This window comes from Panulirus ornatus, chromosome 68, assembly GCF_036320965.1.
Source record: "Panulirus ornatus isolate Po-2019 chromosome 68, ASM3632096v1, whole genome shotgun sequence".
Lineage (NCBI taxonomy): Eukaryota > Metazoa > Arthropoda > Malacostraca > Decapoda > Palinuridae > Panulirus > Panulirus ornatus.
In genome coordinates, this window is record NC_092291.1 from 20,494,621 (window position 1) to 20,512,194 (window position 17,574).

Here is a 17,574-nt window from a genome sequence, read left to right on the forward strand (position 1 = left end):
TACTCTCTACTCAATATCTTACTCTGACTTGATCCTTCAGAACCGATCAGATAAGGTCGCCTGTGGCGGTTGCCTCGGACGGCCATAACCTTGGCAGCCAAGGCAAGGGCCGTAGCTTGATGGCCGCGCCCCTCCCGCACGCTATGTGTACGCTAAGACTCTCAGCCAAGCCTTAGCTTGGTGGGCCGCTGGTGCTATAGCCTACTCTGCACTAACCAACTTACTGTGACCAGTCTCTAGCTTTATGATGTACAGAGCTGCGAAACTAACGTAATGAATCACGAGGACAATTCCATACAAGGACGAAGCTTATGAGTACGTCAGTGGTATGATGTATCATTTTCACTTGACCGTCGTGATGTTTTCTTATCCTAAGCGATGAATACCTTAACAGCCGTAAAAGCACAAGGATGGGATGGTGGCGAGCGTGCTATCCCCTCCTCAAGGACACAGGCATTACCAACTCGCCGCCTCCTTGCAATGGTATCTTTGGTACGTTGGTTTCTCTTCAACTTTTCTCTCATTCCACTGCAGCTATCATATTGACCTTGGGTATTATACCTTTCGAAAACTTCGCGTTGCCATGGAATCTGGTATGATGGTACATCGTCCTGCTGGATGTGGCGGTGGTGGATGAGGTGTAAATGTGAGCCCAAACCTCCTCTTTATACTTCGCTGTTTCATTCCTATCATTGCCTGGTCAAGTCCCGCAAAGAATCCCCGACTAGCCAAAGAAAACAATAACAGAAAACGGAAGCGTTGTGTAACGCACCAAGTATTTCAATATATCAATGAAATGAGAAGAAATATCAACACAAAGTTCACTGACTTTTTATACTGATCAACTGTGAGGCTTCAGAATTTCCGTGTATAAATCATTTGATTCAGAATGAATCATTAGGTTTTGATTATTTACATCACGGTCACAGCTATAAAGATAATTCCACATCTTAGTTTATCTATACATTTGTCATGAATCAGTTTTCGGAAGTAGCTGTTGAATATAGACGCAAACATCAGCTTTCTTTTATAGAATGTAATTTACGGCAAAAAGGCAAAGAAACAAAACACTTGACGTGAGATAGTACTTAAAGGATATTGACACACTTCAGGTTTTGCATGATACCGGCTGTTTATGTGTTGCTATTGCCATGCGCCTCATGAAGTGACAGTCTGCCGCCGCTCGGCCGCCGCTTGCTCGGCCAAATTCACCACCACAGGACGACCGGCTTTGGAGGGAAAATTTAAAAGTGTAGAGGAAGACTGAGTCTGATACATTACGACAAAATCTTAGTCGTAAACTGTTCAATACGTATGGAGGGAGACTGATATTCTGTACACCTGAATGGACACAACTTTTAAAAGCTGTGCCAATAATGATATATTTCTATTTTGTTCGTATCATATCTAAATAAAATTGAGAATGCTACTTGGACATTTTGATATCAGTAAAGCGATTTCGAAATGAGGAGCTCAATATCCGTTACGCTAAGTTTGGTTTCAGTGATAATAAGGAAGCTCACTCGATTCACTGAAAACTCGATCCTTTAGCGATAAATATTTTGTTGACAATGAATGCCTCATTCGGTGGAGGACGTCCTAAAAAACTGGTGTGCGCAAGCAAAAGTAAACTAGAGTAACTAGCACCTTCAAGTATTAATTCATCTTCAGCTTCTGTATATGTTATTGCCATTCTTCACTGGGGCTGTGAGCAATGATTTTAGACATCAAATTCCCTGTACGGTAGATGAACTTGGTATATATGTCTTGCCTAAGTCTAAGAAGACCACTGGCAGTCAAGGGGAGAGGCACCATCGGATGACATCTTTACCTCAACAGCTTCATCTCCAGCTTTCACAGAAAACGCGTATTGCCTTTAACGGATGTGATGTACTACTAAACTGCGATAACAAATGAAAGTATTTCGGAGAAACTTTACGTCCCATCATCCACTGACTGATTTATCAAATTGCTTGAATTACTGCAATTCTAATTAATACCAATAAATTAATATCCTATTAAAATCACACATTAGTAAACTTGTAAATACCAATTAACTAACAAGACCGTCATACCGCTGACTAAGAACTTTGTGTTCAATGAGAGGAACCCAATCTCAATTGACTGTTACGCGTACAAAACGAACCATATCTGGTAAAACTGTTACACACATCAAACTATTCAGTAAAAGAAACAAATACCGTCATAATAATGAGGTTCACATAAGCCTGTGTAAAGTTGCTGGATCTACATTCGCTATCTTTAAAGTTTTGTCTAAACTTTATACATACATACGTCAGAAAATTATTGTCCTTTAATAAACTTTCTGAACATATACTTCGCTATTATCAATTCATTTCACTTTTATGCAACAGATTTCTACTAAAATACGTATCTAGATTACTGGATGGCAACAGAGCGAACGCTTTTAACCATTCACACAGTAATCGACAACCAGGTTATATATAATATTAGTCACCTGACCTGAAACACGTATACCAGACTGTCAAACATTCTCACACAAAACCATCTTGACCCCTCTATTATCACCTACGCACTCTCTGTAGGTTATAAGGTTATAAGGTTAACCTTACTTGACTTGCTAAGCCCACCTTTTATGGATGGAAATATGGAGTGGTTCTGTATTTATTAAATATGTAAGTGTATGAAAGCAAGTTATCCTCTTTGTTTCAGAGGAACATTTTTGTAGTATGTAAAGTTAATTTGTAAGTAATTTGATTTAATTGGATCATAAAATCTAGGCTTATAAACCAATACAGTTTAGAATATACTTAGAAATTCATTTCAACTCAAACAAATGACCAATTTCAGATTTGATAGACCAAGAAGGGAAGAACGAACAGTATAGGAGAGTAAATAGCCAACATGTGTTGGTGTGAGAGCTCAAGCTTGACCTTTGCAGCTTAGTTAAATCCACGTACCAGGGAAAGGAAAAATCCCCGCTGCCATAGCTCAAGCCATCACTACTCCACACAAACCCCACTACCGCGTTAAGATCCATGTAGATCGGGAGGAACTGGTATCTAATGATTTCTGGCTTAATGGCCACTCAGTCAGTCGATTGTCAGCAACCCCAACAACATACAAAATACATGCAATTTATTCTATTGTTCTTAGCAAGAGTCCCACTTTGCGAACTGGTCTAAAGTGCCCTTAGCTATGCGTCACCTGTCCGTTTTTCTGGTACGTACTTTTGGCGGGCTTTACGGGCAAACGACAATTATCTCCAATCTAAACTCTCTTATCTTTCTAGGCCTTCACATGCCGAATTTACAAGATTACTAACTCTAATCATCCGACAAATCTCAATAGCATTTCTGAAGGTAAAGAGGACTAATATATAATTAATACCGGTCAAAAGTTAACCTTTTCAGATTAACTAACTTTAGGTTCTAACAGACAAACATGACCTTCAGTTAACCACTCGCTTACAAGAGAGCGCCTTCATTAACCCTCTTCGTCTCCATTAACCGGGTCAAAAAATTATGTGAATGATATCGAATACATGTATTTCGGGAGGAGTGAAGGAGGCTGCTTATGGAGTTCTGTTGGACGCACGGTCACCTGCTGCTCTAGATAATGTTCCCGTATGCCGCCACTTCCTCCGTCCTTGATCTGTTGCCGGCTACCGCCACTCATACGAGACGGTCAGGTGGCGGGCTGGTGATATACCTACCCCCTTCCTTCGACCAGCATTAACTATATGTCAGGTCCTCTTTACCTTCCCATTCATTATGACTGCTTTATGAATAAATACATTATTATTATCATTATTCTCTAATATGCTATTTTTATATGTACTTTTAATAATCGCACGAAAATTAGAATGATTTCTTTGTCGAGTAAGGACTTTTCGGATGTCGTAAATGTCTGTAGTAATGCAATGTTAATAACATATATCTAATGATTTACTTGCGATCGACGTTTACGTGCAACCATATATTTTCACCATTAATACTCTTTGTATAGACCATCGATACTACCTACTTTGCAACACACCAAATGAGAGGATGATAGCCGATCCCAAGCTCTAAAGAACATAAATCTAGATTTATCCAACCGTCCACTTGGATCCAAGAAGCAAACGCATAGAGTATTATGAGGGGGCAAAATAGAGATGGGTTGGTGAGTGTGGTTATCAACCAGCACTATGGCACCCTGCTGATCCACAGGGGATAATATACGGCACCAGCACAACAAACGGGCCCATGGCAACACAGGCCGGTCCGCTACAGATGACGACCGACGTCTGTAATACATATATATACATCCGTCGTCAGCGGATATGGCTATGGGGGCTTGTTTTCATTTTCTTTAATATTTCTCCCGCGAGCGTTCTCCTGATTTAGCAACAAGACATCATCCCTGCTGGGTATATTTGGAGCCGGTGTGTTGGTTGGGAGGTGTGGGTGATGGTGCCACACTGAAGGACGTTTGCAATATCTAATTGAGGCGAAACGTTCACTTTTAGAGGACCGGGAGCCACCAGGAGCGAGCACGCAGTCATGCCAGAACTGGACAGATTTAGTTAGATCCCAATTGTGTTAACACGAACCCAAAAAATTTACATCAATATGAAGATGATTCGTGACACTTTCAGAAAAAAAAAGCCGTGATATCTATTACATGATTTTATATCTTAGGACATTCATTGCAATACCTAATTCAAAGAAAACATCATATTGATAATTACTCCCATACTCATGAAAACAAGCCTATAAACTCATCTAGCAAATCTGATGCTTAATCGAATTATTAAGAGAGACAATCATTGCTCTGCCTTATAATGGAACTGAATGAAGTTGCCTTTCATGACCGGGGAAACACTGCATGACGTTAATGCTGTTGCATTACTACTGTGCTTATGAATGCACCATGATAAAGGATAAGCACTACTGTGTGTATGAGTGCACCATGATATGAACACAAAGATAAGTACTGCTGTGTGTATAACTGTACCATGATATGAACACAAAGATAAGTACTGCTGTGTGTATAACTGCACCATGATATGTACACAAAGGATAAGTACTGCTGTGTGTATAACTGTACCATGATATGTACACAAAGGATAAGTACTGCTGTGTGTATAACTGTACCATGATATGTACACAAAGGATAAGTACTGCTGTGTGTATAACTGTACCATGATATGTACACAAAGGATAAGTACTGCTGTGTGTATAACTGTACCATGATATGTACACAAAGGATAAGTACTGCTGTATGATATGTACAAAAACCCTGACTCTATAAGGCCCTCATTTGATGTACTTTAACCTAACTCTTTAACATAACTCTCTCCCCTTGACAAACACGTTTGAAAGACGAAACCGCGTAGCAAAACCACTTGCTTCACCAGTAATGTCCTCCGACACGAATACATCAATTTACAAGATATGTTGGACGACCTGCACTGTAAGTAGATATAGCTCGCTAGAGATTAAACACTGGAGACCCAACCACCTCTACCAACCTCACACCACAGAGATAAGTTCATCAGTCCTTGATATTTCCTCTCTGAGGGGACACAGTATTAAGGTGCTCCTCTATCTACACAGTAAGACAAGTAATCTGTTAACCTCTATTAGTGCGTCAGTACTCAGAAGGCGTCACTGTGCCTCCAGAAGTGGGTCGAGCAGTAGGTTGCTTAATCATGTTTACTTAAAAGAGTGGATCCTTCATTAGGATGGATCCGGTAGTACCAGGTGCCTGTCTTTCACAGAGGAAAGGATCTGGTAGTACCAAGGATCTGTCTCCAGTAAAGAACCTAGTGATGACAGCAGCTTCATATTTATCATATGATACAGCGCGATTTACCATTCTACACTGGATGATATAAGAATCATCTCTGGAGTGTGACATAATACCCAACGGTGCGACTGAGTTTCTCAATGAGTTTGAAAAATGATAAAACATTTTCTTAAAACAATGACCTTCGAAGGTAAAGGAAGCTTTTTGTTTTTTCTTCTAATAATCTCCAACCAACTATTTCGTAAAATTTCAAGTGAACAGTAAACAGTGTGTCAACCATACCCGCGCTATATAACCAGACTCTTGTTCATTATCTTTCTCCGCCTGAGCCGGTACAACGCAGGCATAAACTAACACGCTTCAGTTATCCATCTCAAATTTTGCCAAACAAAAAATGCGATTATCCGTTCATTCTTCACGATAATACTAATCTCTACTTCTATCGCAATATGCATGAATATATTTCGATATTCCTAAATCAAAACACTGAATTATTTCGCAAGGGAAGAATAAGTGACTAGGAAAGTGTTAGAATAAAACAAAGAAATGGGGCTTGAATCAAGATGACTATATTGGTGATCATTTAAGTAGATTCCCAGAGGCAAGTTCAGATTTTCTGTAACTACAATATATATGAAGAATTCGTTTTGTGGTGAACCTCCTGTCATACTTGGAAGGGGAGAAAGTAAACCCCACCGAATACTGAACAATAAATGACATAACGGAAATACTTGGCGATGCTTAGAATTCGTGTGACGGTGTTTTTACTGTAGATTCTTGTAAATAAAGGCATGCCTTCTTTCGGCCGAGCAAAGGCAGAACAAGGAATTAAGCTTTCGAGGGAAAATCTCGCTTCTCCTTCTTCTGATCCTGTTTTGATAAAAAAAAAAAAACTCAAGTTTCCACTGTCTGAAAATGCTATCGTGTGGGAAATGATGTAAAAGGGCAGACGTTACGAAGCAGACGAGACGATATACATATGCAATATACCAAATATTCAACCTTAGCCATCACCCTGCATATACAGATAAATCCCTGCAATGGCCATTTAAATCAAGTAATGAGTAAGGATGCAGCAAGAAATATATGGAAATATGGAATAGATAATAGGCTCCCTCGTTTGCCCTGAACTTCATAGCTACACACCCTCCTCCGAGATGTCCCACAACAGTTGGGTTGCATATGTGAAATATGAAAAACTGTATCAGAACTACTTTACCAAGTCCTTCAGAGGGTAACTTGGTTGAAGACAGCGTATACAAGGATTTTAGTCACAGAAGGCGGAATATAAAATCGCTACGGCAATAATAAATAAGAGCTCAAAACAATAGCTGTTTGTACGAACACATTGAATCTTAGAGTACTTGATGCTTCTGATTTATTCGGGTGCTGGATATAAACACTAATGTTAGTGATTATTACATAAGACCAGCGATCAGTTTTGAATGAAAGTAAATCTTTGATAACCCGTACCATATACTTAATAGCAAAAATCAAGGGAGTTTGATTCGATTAAAGAGATTAAAAAGCTTTAGCAGATGGAGAAAATTTCGTTATAATAACGTTGTTATGGAAAGCGTTAAAACCGACAATGTTGGGTCTTTGTTCATTAATGTATTTCACTGAAAGTTAAATAAGCATCAATACATTTTTATTTTACTTTTGAAAAACTAAAAGTATTATAAAAAAAATCGTAAGAATATGTCAATCATCATTACATCTATTGTATATTGAATAGTTAAAAGTGGGGCACAGCACCAATCCTTCCCCCACCCCTTCCACGATACACCCCTGCATGACATACTACACCTAAGTCAGGGGATTTTTCAAAGTTAGCCTCTCTAAAATCTCGACACAAGAAGGTAAGGTAGGACTACATAACTAAGGGAGAATGTGGGGCTGAACAGAAAATTCATCAAGTAGACCTACCCATATTTCTCCCTTACTTAACGTTCCCTTGACTTATCTTCCACAGTAACCCTTACCTTATTACTCTATGGATATTGTTCTGGTGTATATGGAGAAGCACGGCCAATACACTTACAAAGAAAGAAGTTAATATGGGGAAACTTCCTCCGTAAAACGTCACAACAATGTCAACAAACACTCTGGTGACCGAGTCACCGAAAACAAAACTGACACAGTACAACTCGAACCGAACGAACCTATCAAGTGACCATAAGTAATTATTTGCTTTCCTTGCCCATCTCATATTTGAATTTGTTGAATTTCCCTGTTAAGAAAAGTTGTTCACTTATCAAGAAACGCCCATGGCTGCGTTAAAAATCTTAAGAAATAAAAATACAAGAATGAGAGGAAGCACAACGGGGATCGGACCAGATCTATATTTCGAGACTGTTTTGCTTGGGTTTATCTTTTGGCCATTCAACAGATTACTAAATTCTATATTGCACATTTCTTTCCTTTCCAAAATCATTCTTATAATAATGATGACAAATGAACAGTGACTGCCTGCCGCATTTTAGGGTTCTTCATAAAATAGTGACAATATTCTTTTCTTCGCTCGGCTCTGTTTAATGCTGCTGGAAATTCTTAGGTCAGGTTCGGTCAGGTGAAGTTGGTTAAGTTCGATAAACATGTCTTTCCTTAAAGAAGGTAGTATCTAGGCAACATTCAAACAGAGGCAGAAGCAATATATCCCGCCATACATATTACATTTTTTTTTCGTTATTGACTAAAGCCTACGAAGTCGTGAAAGGAAAGTAAATGATGTAAGAAAAAAATTATATATTGCTAGGTTAGATTAGGTTGAATTGCATGATTCGTATTGTATTGTTATATGAGCCCCATGACCAAGACTTTAGTTGACATGGCCGCTGTGTGTTTTTGAGGAAACGGGTTATTCTTATTCCACTTTGTGTGTCAGGTACGGCACGGTTTCCGGCTGAATAATCTGTTGAACTGATAACCGTTAAATCCAAAGATATTTCTCCACATTGTGAATTTTTTGTGATGAAAGTTTGTTTTCGATCATGCAATACCTGAATATCTTCAACTGAATCAAAGCTTTTTCTGGAAAGCGAGTCAAGGAAACGCGACATAATAAGGGAGGAATGTTGACCTCCATAGCGTTCTTTCGTAATTCACTTGTTTCCTGTGCTAATTACGTTGGATCCTTCATAAACCTAATTATCAAATCACTTTTTTTTTTTTAGATCTGACTAAGTTTGATTCTGGAAAAGTTAGTTTGACTTCCATTGTGATATCTGACCCATAGTTGGGCTGTGTTTTATTAATATCCTATGTAATTCGGGCTTACATAAATATCATTAGATATCTAGTAAAAGTCCAATTTGGCGCTTCCATCTACTTCTACAAAGAAGAGGAACTGTAAGTTATGTCTTCATACGCAGTTGCTGGTTATGATATAGAAGTTCGAACACCTTAGAATTAGAAAGAAAAATTGCCATCCAAAACATATTACGCAAGTTTACCCGACCTCACCGAATACGTTTTCGTGAGATTCAAAAAAAACACGTCCGTTTTCTTCTACAGCTCCCACCCAGAACAAAACACCTTTATAAGGAAACATTTAAGGTGAGCAATTTTTTCAGGAGCAGTACCGCTGGATATTCTTACATCGAGCCCTTTACTCTCTCTTTCTCAACCAAGAGTGAAAGTTAATGTAAAAACGTTGGAAAAAGGCTGTTATTAATCATTTTTTGTCTCAACATTCCCATTCCGAAAAACTCTCGCCTTCCTGTTTTCTTAAGTTACCATGATAAAGATAAGTTTTCCCTGTATATACAACCAGCGTTCTTAAAAAATATCAAAATTTTACTGATATAAATTTACCATCTAAGCACTGTAAGCTCTGACAGAGGTTAAGACTATGGTTGTAGAGTCACACACAGTTTTCGTATTTTGCATGTTGTATGCTGCAGATACCTACTTCAAAGTCTTTAGTTGATGATAGTAACTTAAACAAATCATACAAGGGATCGTGGTGTTTTGATTTGGAGAGGATTTTCTGCAACTTTGGAAACTGTTGGTGTTTTCAATTAGAATGCATCTAAGCCCGATTCTGGGGATACAAGAAAGGAATTACGGTAAGCAACAGACCATGGAAACTCTGGACAGGTAGTACCCTGTTCCTCTTACCTCTCTCTACTTTAGCCAATAAGGAGGCACGAGATAGTTTCCATTCATAACCTACGAATGGACAGACAAGGAGTATTTGGCAGGTGAAGGGCGATAAAATACAAACTGATCTCACACTGAACTATACAGTGATATATAATGGTAAATAAAAGGTCATATCAGGGTCGCCAATGAAACTGGGGTGCGTTTACAATCAAAATAGAAACATGTTGAAAAAGAAATATCAAGCAGTGATCTAAAATTTGATAGTTTATCATTACATTTTTGTGTCTGTGTACTTTGCTTCATGTGATATAAGGCACGTGGAGTTTCACAGCAGTAAAAAAGAAAAAAATGGACTGCCTTAAAAGTGTTTACACCACAAAATACTGAAGACTTGCGAGCTTGAATTGAAAATCAAGCAACAGACACCGACGAGGTCGAGAAAAATTTCCCTAACCTTTGGAATCAGCTGCCCAACCAGATCCTCTCAGATAAGGTGGTATTGTGCCGTAGCGTTCTAGTCTGTATATTCTTCCCTTATTCCATGTTTAGTTAGGTTTCACTCGGTTTCAACTTTGACCTCATAAGTTTATGACCTTAAGTGAGGCTAGTTATTTTCTTTCTTATGTACTCCAGCGTATTTAACCCAAGCAACCACCACCTGAATTATCTTCATCATTCCTGTTTGCTCAACTTCACGTTTTCCCTTGTCTTTAAAGCACTGTCTCCCTATGTGGAGTATCCTATTTTGAGAAAACGATTATATCAAAGATATCGACGATTGTGTTACAGATAACCAGTCCTCTATATATAGAAAACGTAATCCCTAAAATCGTGGCTCTAATCAACGGTCAACACGTCAAAACTCTCGTGAAAGATATTTCGTTTATTCTAAATTAGTTTTAGAATATCGTTCTATCATTAAAAAAAATATAAAAATAGGACACAACGTCGCACGTTTTGAGGTAAATTTTGTCATTCTGATTTTATAATGTAGGAAAGTTTCTATTACTACAGTGTTGTGGGTCAGATATTTTCAGCAGCTGTATTTGATTTATATAGACTTTAGTAATGTCTACCACATCGGGGAAGGCACTTGGCATTATGTCTTACATTCTGGTAATTTGGGTCCCACATCCCAAACCACTGATAAACGCAAATAATACTAATAATAATAACAATAATAATAATAATAATAATAATAATAATAATAATAATAATAATAATAATAATAATAAACTTTTATGACATAAGTATAAATTTTACTACATCTTTTAGATGTTCTACAATGAAACATGGGAGTAAACTGTGCCGCTCTTCTGTCGCTCCAGCAGCTCAGATAAGGGCGTCCACCTTAGAAACGTGTCTGGAGTGGGATTCGAACCCACGACCTCAAAGTTTACCTTGAGTTTGGCGCCTTAGACCACTGGCCATGCTAATGTTGTGACACATGGATTTTATGTTTTATTTGATGGCCTATTTCGGATCGATTAAGATTTACAGACGAGCACTACTTTGTTTATTAAAGTTTGTCAGCGAATGAAAGACATGAATAAAAAAGGTGAAAACATCATGCCGTAAGTTCATTTGTTTAATCATTTATATTCGTGGGATCAGGTCCGTTGTATTAAAGATCAATAGCATTTGCCATTAAGGTTCTGGAAATCGTTTTTTTTTTTTACAAAATATTTGTTTGATTCTTGATAACAAATATCTACTTTACCTACAAACACGTACACACGCACACATACTATCACAAGTACACACATGAGAACTTCAACATAATGTAATATAATTATGACAATGTTCCTCGCAACTATACAGTACAATAAAGCATACAAGCTTTATGAACTCCGATATCATCAAACCATACAGCTATTAAACCTAAACAGATGAGGAAGTAGCTGAGAGTCAACAAGTGTTCCGCCATTCCCTGAAATAACTTGGGAGTGGTAGGGGACGACATGTGAGTGGGAGTTCCCGGGGCGGCGGCGATGGCAGCGTCAGGAGGGCAAACACTAGCGCTTATGGTGTGCTGTGCCTGGCTTCGCCTGGCCCGGCTCACTGCAGCATTGTGCACCGTTGTCTTGCATGTGAACTTCGCCTTTATAACCATATATGTTGCACTGGTACTGTTGCTGTCTCGCTCAGCGGAATAGCAGTGTCCGACCGGGTGATCTGCTGAGCGTGTACGTGTATGGAAAAAAGTTGAAACGATGTAAAATAAAAAATGAAAAACTTAGGCAGCTCAACACAAAATAATTCTTCATACTGATTGGTCTAGTAGGTTGGTTTACTGTATCAGCGAGATGATAGAATAAAGATCCCCAAAAATGAGCGAGGCTGCCGGGATGCCGGCTCAGTGACGCTTCATCTAGAACTCGCACCACAGAGAACGGGTCGCCTAAGGATAAAGGGCTGGTGCCAAGCATTACATACACCTGGTGAATCCCTCTAAGCTGTGGCTTCCAATAATCGACATGACTGTAGCCGCTGCTGGCTGGTGCACACCTATGAAAGATACAAGGCACAGCATGTCTTACAGGAAACAAGAAAACCAAAATTCGATCACCAGCGTGTCAGCGACTGGATAAGCTTTTTTTTTCTGATTGCTTAAGGTGAGATCTAGTATTACGTCGGCCTTGTCATTCGCCTTATTGAGCTTTATGTTACTTATAATGACTTGTTCAGCTTTTCACAATTACTGCAAGTCTATTATAGCATTACAGGAACCTCATCACCATTTATAGCTTTCCAGACCTGTGGTAAATATCCAAACTGCCCACAGTCTCATCGTATCCAACGTTTGGACAACGCCGAAAGAAGCATACTGGTTTACATGGAAGAATACGTTCCCAATGGTACCGTTCTTCCTGAGTTCACTAACCCTCAGGAACTTAGTAATTTATGGGATTCAGTCGTACAATGCGCCAGGGATACGTGGGTTTATCGAGATCTTACTGTACCCAAACGTTCGTTTTTCCACGCGGAGGCCAGCCTGTGCATCACAGCACCTTGGAACCATATTATATCCGGTCCTGCTCTGCTGGGGCGCCATAAGCTTGAGGTGTTTACTGTTGCCGTTCCCTCTAGCCAAAAAGGCTTGCACTGTATACCAGTATATCTAATGAATGTTACCTCGTACCTGTGATCCCCCGTACCTACCCCATCATTTTCAAGTCATGTGACCCATACGTTATCTGATGAATGTCTTGCCAGACGAATGAATAAGAAATACGTTTTGTTACTCGGTGAAATTTAAGACAATGAGAATTCGTTGAATTATGTGATACATGAAAAATTTTTGACACCTATTTGGTAATAAGTGAATATATCGAAGATAAATCACTTTTCAGGGTATATATATAAATAACGCTATATATATATATATATATATATATATATATATATATATATATATATATATATATATATATATATATATATATATGACAACTAGAGACTGAGTGTGAACGAATGGGGCCTTTGTTGTCTTTTCCTAGCGCTACCTTGCACACATGAGGGGGGAGGGGGGTGTTATTCCATGTGTGGCGAGGTGGCGATGGGAATAAATAAAGTCAGACAGTATGAATTATGTACATGTGTAGATATGTATATGTCTGTGTGTATATATATATATGTGTACATTGAGATGTATAGGTATGTATATCTGCGTGTGTGGACGTGTATGTATATACATGTGTATGGGGGTGGGTTGGGCCATTTCTTTCGTCTGTTTCCTTGCGCTACCTCGCAAACGCGGGAGACAGCGACAAAGCAAAATAAATAAATATAAATAATATATATATATACATATATATATATATATATATATATATATATATATATATAATTTTAAGTTTTTATAGTCAAGAAAAATATTTTATTTTCGATTACTATAATAAAAGATAATCAGAATTAAAGACATCCTCGTAAACTCTAAATGTACACAATCAAAAAATGAGCCAGAAATTTAGAAACATTATCATATGAAGCCCCACAGGAAGCTCTTATGTAGATTCTAATGTTAATTTTCTTCGTGGTTTTGAAAAAGGGACTTACTTGGCTGACAGTGACACACTGGATGAGCCTAAAGATCAGTCTTTCTATTATCTTAGTATTTCCATTCATCACCATGCTTCCAAGAACCCTTCATCAAACCCCTTCCCCAATTCTGCAACATGGTAAAAACATGTCCCTCTAGCCAACATAGTTATGATACTCTTAGCCTTATTTCCAGCCAAATGAACCCTGATGATCAATTATGAGTCCGATAGTCTCTTGATTATTTGGGCTTTAAGCCCATCGATTACCAGGATCATAAGGCCGTCCGTCACCGTCAAGATATAACCACCAGTCGAAAAATCTTGATCACCTCCGTCAGGTGACTATACACTCTCTTCACTATGAATTACTAAGTTTTAAAACAAAGTATATATATTCAGATACATTGAAGATATATTCTTTACTTCGTAATATGGTGAAAATATAGCAAGAACGTTCTTGGATCAGTGATGAGGTACAAAAAATGATGCAATACATAGAAAACGAAGGATCATCTGGCATTAACGGTGACCTGCAGACGTGAATGATAATGAGACTGTCGAAATAAGATGATACAAAGCAAACAAAGGAAGAGCTTCATGATGAAAGAGTTTGGGGGAATTCTGTGTCGACTGATATCTGACTTACTGTCAAAAATTGCAAAAGACCTGACTGTTACCAGATGAACGAACTATGATATGAGATGGGGTTCGAACCATACCATCCCGTGCCTGGTAACATTTAGTGTTGTCATTTGTCCGAGCAACAAACCATGCGTGTAATGGACAGAGAGAGAGAGAGAGAGAGAGAGAGAGAGAGAGAGAGAGAGAGAGAGAGAGAGAGAGAGAGAGAGAGAGAGAGAGAGAGAGAGAGAGAGAGAGAGAGAGGTGTCGGGCAGGTGAGAGCGAGGAGGGTTTGGCGTCGTCCATGTCAGGTGCGTGAGGAGCCACATGTGGCGGCGGCCGGGGACAGCGGCCCATAAGGCCAGCAGGTAGGCTGACCGGCCAGTCATGTGCTCTCCCCCCTCCTAGGTGCCCATCCATCCCCCGACAGCCGTCCTCAGTATGCCTTACAGAGAGGGACGGACACAGTGAACACAGCACTACCGGCACAGTTAAGCCTGCCGCTGACCGTCACTGTTGGGTTTATTAAGCCGGCCGCAGCACAAAAACGGCCACAAAAGTAAAAAGAAAAAAAAATGGGTGTTTGTCACATCCTAATCAACGGTCCATTAAAGAAGCTTACAGTCCTTTAACATAAAATTCTGGTATATCTCATCATTAGCAATAAGATGCAGTGATATTTCTAGCATGATGTGTTTTAGACGTCGAAAAGGCTCGTCTCTCACCAACTCGATCTCATGGCTCTAGTATGAGTCCATTTTCCTCCCTGCACACTGTATTACTTAATAAGGGTAACGTGTACATAGAAGCTACAGTGGCGATGGTGCATGCAGTCTAGCTAACGTGTACAAACAAATTACAGCTCTGTCGGTACCTATAAAAGGCACCGATGGTACCTGTACTCAATCTAACAAGTACACACAAGTTCACAACGCGCAACGTCGATGGTACGCACCCATATCCTCGTAAACATTTACAAAGACGTTATAACGCTGATGGTACCTACAGACGGTGCCGATGGTACATACCTGTATTTTAACAACCTGTACCAAGTTACAGCGCCGATGGCACCTTAAGCCTAGTTAACATTTACAAAAGAAGTTACGGCGCTGATTGTACCTATAGCCTAGCTGTAAACGACCAGTGACATTTACAATGTACTAGTTTTCATGTCTCCTAACGCGGTACACATCGTCTTACTGTGTCCTGGAGACCTGCTCCCCTGTCGTCACAGCGCAATATGTCCTCTTATAATCATTGTTGGGACAACAGCAACGAGTTTCTCGCTTTGGTGTTTCCCTCTTTAATTATCCTTTGTTCACCCTCTCCATTAGTGATTCCCCTACAGATATTTTCTTCTTCCCCTCTCCTGTCTACCGTACCGTCTCTGGTACACCCGCTTCTCCCTACATAATCCTTCCTTTGCTCACGCTCTGTATTATTCATCCTGTTATTTTTCTTTTCGACTTCTCCATTTCCTTCGTATTCATCTTTTTTTTTTCTTAACTCAATGTATATTTCCTTCTGCTTCTATATACATCGGTATGACTTTCAACTGCATCTATGGAGTCATCAGCCTTGCTTCAGTAAATTGCCTTTCATCTACATTTGTAGAACTCAATTTACGTTTGCCGAGTGTCTGTAATGTCTTGCCCACACCATGACATGTGACCTGGGAAGTAAGTTACTGAATTTACCTTCAGGTAAATTTAGTACAATTATCCTTAAGGAATGAGGGGGGGTCAGCGTATGAGCCATTTCCCTCCTGAAGGAGTTCATATTCCTTGGGGTGGAAAATCCTCAATTGGCTCCTGGCTCTCTTCCTTCAGTCGGAAAGCAATAATAGAATAGGGTAGAATTTCCAGCTCCCTACTTAAGCCCTTCTCATTCGCCATCTACATGCATGAGATACCTAGGTAGTATCTTCTTCCCATGTCCCCAGAAACGGATAATAACTATCATCAGTATTATCATTAATGAATAATGATTGCAACCAAAGGCCGAAATATACAGAGAAAACAATAACTAAAAAAATGGAACTATAAAAGAGGGAATAGGTGTCAGACAATCCGTACACATTGTTATTTTAGGATATTTACAATGAACACGGCTGTTTCTGCGGTCGTCCGTACGAGTTCGGATCTCCTCTGAACGGTTGTAGTGCCAAACTGCAACTTGGGGACGTAGGGTATCTAGCAGGAGGAGGTGACGGTAGCGGTTCAGCGCAATAGCTTCCTCCCGAAGTGTTGAATCAGGTCCAAGCGATGCTTGGCAAGAGGTAGTTTAGCGCCTTTTGATAAGCGGTGTAAGAAAGACCAAGGATGATCTTGCCCCTTTTCTGTACCTTTTCTAGTATCCCTTGTTGTGGCAGATACTGTTGAGTAGAAGACCCGGCGGCGGTACCTTATGTGAGTTTGGAAGACAAAGTTAGGAAGACGTTCTTGAATTCAGGCGCGACGAATTCGAGTCTTGCATTCACGGAGAATGTATATACAATAGCTGGGGAATTTGATGGTATTGGGGCCTCGAAGCAAAACGAGACGAAACTTGACGAGAGACAGATGTCTATAAAGTACAGTCTTTGTAAATGACGTGGTTGGCGATATTCCAGCTCTGGAGATTAATACGATTACTGAACGGACTGGGACCAAGAAGAGAGAGAGAGAGAGAGAGAGAGAGAGAGAGAGAGAGAGAGAATGTTACCAATCTCTAACGACTGTCAGGGTCATTAATGCAATTAGCTTCAAGTTGTACCCACCAATCGAAAAATCTTGAACCCTTTCTTCAGGTGTTCAAGATGATTAGATGATTAAATCATGCACACTCGCCCCTTATTTCTCGTTCTTTTTAATGGCAGTCAGCAGATGATAACTTGACACTTAGACAAGCCTGGTCATAACTAAAAAAGTAAACTACTAATTCAGAATTCAGTTTTTATATATTCTAAAAAGGGATTTCTTTTATCAACATCTCATAACTGTGTAATGGCTACTATAAACATTCTAGCTTTGGACATGATCAATAAAAT

General features: G+C 39.4%; 1 protein-coding gene across 1 annotated transcript in view; it reads right to left on the bottom strand.

Annotated features, from left to right (window-relative positions):
• The window catches only part of LOC139747339 (NADPH oxidase 4-like), a 134,934-nt gene extending 127,060 nt beyond the window's left edge, over positions 1-7,874 (bottom strand). The window contains exon 1 of the mRNA XM_071659530.1: positions 7,761-7,874. The gene's annotated coding sequence lies outside the window, so the exon portion shown is untranslated. The remainder of the gene's footprint in view (positions 1-7,760) is intronic.
• Between the last annotated feature and the right edge of the window lie 9,700 nt (positions 7,875-17,574).